Genomic DNA, 3,728 nt, shown 5'->3' on the forward strand with positions numbered 1-3,728 from the left:
GTGATTTATTGAGTGAATTCATGCTAGATCCAATTTTTTTTCAATTATGCTTAGATTTTAAGAATTTTGCATTTTAATCTTTAATTTTTTATAATTTATTGAGTAAATGCATGCTAAATCCGAATGTTTTTTTTATGCTTAGAATATAATTTTTTTTGTATACTTGTACTATGATTTTTTTTATCAATATACACAAACATTTTTGTCAATGTTTGTCGTCGATGATGAATCGAATGGTGGACACATGGGCAGTAGCATTTTAACATGATTGCTGCAAACGCTGGACAAGGATGCCTTGTAATATCTGGACAAGGTCAGGGCAGAACAGGGTGTCCTTGTCCAGCATTGTCCATGAATCAAACAACCACTTATCAGAATTGTCTTAGCAACAATCGTCTAACCTTTTTGAAGACACTTAGGTCACGTTTGACTTGCGGGACAACACCATCATGGGGACAAAGTTGTCTCACAGGCATTCTCTTGCATTTGATATGCAGGGGGAAATTAGTTCCAGTGAGGAGCACTTTGTCCATGCCCTACTTAAGTTCAATGGGGTTGCTTGGGACTCGACGGACAGCGTTTGTTCAGCCAACCAAATGCCACCTTAGTGGGCATTTGAATTATGGGACGCAATTGCTCATCGAGATGATTGTGTGCCCCATCTAGCATGGGCTCCGCACCCCACATAGGGGTGCACACGAGCCGAGCTCAGGCTCAAAAAGCTCAGCTCGGCTCGACTCAAGCCAAGCTTGAAAAACTGTGTACGAACTCAGCCCGAGTTCAAGCTCAAGCCTGGCTCGGCTTGAGCCACATTAAATTACATAAAAAAAATAATTCGGTTGCTTAGAGGGCAGGATTTGAACCCAGGACCTCACACAAGCACACAAAGACGTGGGTTATATGATTATTATCTAACAAAAATGATACATATCCTAAACGTGGTTCCCATATGACACTATTAATCAAGCTTAAACAAGCTCTGTTAGTTTATCTACTGGGACGAGTCCAAGTCGGGTTTAGACAAGTTGAGCCCGAGCAGCGCTTGGCTCGTTGTGCAGACCTAACCCCACATCATAAGCAACATGTTGGTGCCCTGCCAATTTGCAGGACAGTTTCACAAAAGTATCCTGGATGCACTTGTCCAGGACAACTTGTCTCCTACATGGTTGTCCTGACTCCTGTCACTCAAATGCACCATTAATATCCCAACACCAACTCTATCATAGCTAGCCATTCACAATACAAAATATAAATGGACCAACCTTGGCCACCTACAAAGCATTGCTCTCACTAAATTTGGTTTTTCTCCCATGCTGCCCTAAAAATTGCTAGGCATAGGCTGGGAAGAAGGGCAAGACTGATCGTTTCAAACTTTTACTTTGGACTCAATGCCCTATTAAAACACTTGTTCAGGCAGGTTGGTACTAGACCAAGGGCCGAAACCCGGTCCCAGCCCAAAAGCTACCAACACCTGATGGCCCTCCATCATTTCTTGGGCCCCACAACTGACAGGCCCTATCTCGAAGATGGAGGGTGATCAGGTGCAGCGGCACACTAAAAGTGTGCAATCACATTGCACCTGATCTTTTTTTGAAAAAGATGTAGGTCAGTCCAGGAAAGGCTGTGTCTATTTCTGCGGAGGCCAGGCCTACACTTGGTTCTCGTCCTTAGGGTCGGGTCACACACATATGCATACCATTTTTAACTTGAAAATTCTTTATAATTTGGTTATTTTTTACTAATTTTTTTTATATTAACACAAAGAAACCACCCCCTAAGATCAGAGACCTAGCCGCGCTGGCTCTGCCTGCTGTACTTAAGGTTGCTGTCCTGACAGCTTAAAACTCTGTGGTTTTACCCGTTGCCCCTAGGGGTGGCAATCGGGTCGGGTTGGCAGGTTGGCGTGTCAGCATACCTCAACCCGAACCCGACCCGTTTATTAAACGGGTCGGCTGTGGCAAACACGAACCCGATCCGTTTAATAAACGGGTAACCCGACACGACCCACCAACCCATTTAATAAATGGGTTGGGTCGGGTAAACGGGTTTTCAGGTTCGCGGGTCAGGTTGGCGGGTCGGGTTGGCAGGTTGACGGATCGGGTTGGCAGGTTGGCGGGTCGGGTTGGCGGGTTGGTGGGTCGGGTTGGCGGGTTGACCCACCCGCCTAACCCGTTTATTAAACGGGTCAGCCGGGTTGGCGGGTTGGCATACCCCCAACCCGAACCCGACCTGTTTAATAAACGGGTTACGCGGGTCGACCCGTTTATTAAACGGGTTGGCTTAAGCCCAACCCAAACCCGCCTAAGAGGCGGGTTGGCGGGTCGTGTCAGAAATTGCCACCCCTAGTTGCCCCCAAGGAGTTGCCACACTTTGGCTTGGGCAAGGGGTGACGCCCATGGGATTTGAATCTAAACCACCTGCCTAACGGCCTAGTTAATTTTTACTAATTAATATATTCTCACGTTAAAAAGACAGTCTCTAACATCGACATGTCTCTCTCTCTCTTCCCTACAAGTTCTCTATGTTCAGATTTCATATATATGCCTAGATGAACCGTACAGAAAAAATATATAGAATTCTAGTGTTCGTGTTGACTGGATATTTGGAATTGGCGTTTCAGCTTATTTCAAAAGTTCTGGATGAAAATCGTTGATTAAGATTACGTTATGTTATTAAAACTGGCCTTATTATTCAACAAGCTGGAATAGCTCAGTTGGTTAGAGCGTGTGGCTGTTAACCACAAGGTCGGAGGTTCAAGCCCTCCTTCTAGCGCATCTTTTTTTAAATACCTTCTCTTTTTTTGTCGTTCTTCACTTTTGTCCTCGCGGACTGTTTTGCATTGTTTTGTGGACGCATATATGGAAGGGTTTTGGTCAGTAAACGGATATGAGACCTCTGATCGACCCAGGCTCGTAACGGTTTGAAACCGCTTTCGGCTCAATCGAAAACTATGTCAAAGGGACACGCTACCTGACACAAACAGTTATTAGTTTACAATTTTAACAGTTTTAATTATATTTTCAATGAAAATATTTACATATATAAAGATGTAGAAAATAACTTTAATCAATGAAAAAGTAAAGGATCTAAGCATTCTCGTGTCTTCTTTTTCGAAAAATTGTGAATTCATCATATCTTTTGCTCCTATCAAGTCCCGGTTCATGTCTGTGTCTTTGTGACGTAGATTGAAAATGTGTTATGTCACACTCATAAAAATGAACAAAATGGACATGATTTAGAACTCCATTCACGAAACACCTGTGAAGGGTACAATGGTCCAAAAAAATCGAGAACCTTGGATTTTAGAGTTCACTACAATAAATATGTGGGTTAGCGATGATCGTAATCCGTCGCAAATCCATCGCTGAACAATTTAGCGATGGGTTAGCGACGGATTAGCGATGGATAACTTTCATCGCAATTTCTTAGTCACTAATTAGCGACGAAAACTATCCGTCGTTAATTTACGATGAATTAGCGAATGCCATGATTCATCGCAAGGCCGTCGTTAATCTACAGAGATTTGGTTTTGCGACAGATACACATCCATCGCTAATGTAGCGACAGAATTGCGACAGATTACAATCTGTCGCAAAACATCGATCGATTCAGTTTTTCGACGGATAAATATTCGTCCCTAATTCGTCACTAAATTGGAGGCCAATACTAATTAGCGACGGATAATATCTGTCACAAAAAATTAAAAAAAATTTAAAAATTGTTTGAAA

The 3,728-nt window shown here is 43.0% G+C and overlaps 1 non-coding gene across 1 annotated transcript; it reads left to right on the forward strand.

Annotated features, from left to right (window-relative positions):
• Positions 1-2,698: 2,698 nt before the first annotated feature.
• Positions 2,699-2,772, forward strand: TRNAN-GUU (transfer RNA asparagine (anticodon GUU)). The gene has a single exon. It is a non-coding gene; the product is annotated as a tRNA-Asn (tRNA).
• Positions 2,773-3,728: the final 956 nt, after the last annotated feature.

Source organism: Nuphar pumila, chromosome 13 (genome assembly GCF_984573655.1).
Source record: "Nuphar pumila chromosome 13, dmNupPumi1.hap1.1, whole genome shotgun sequence".
Lineage (NCBI taxonomy): Eukaryota > Viridiplantae > Streptophyta > Magnoliopsida > Nymphaeales > Nymphaeaceae > Nuphar > Nuphar pumila.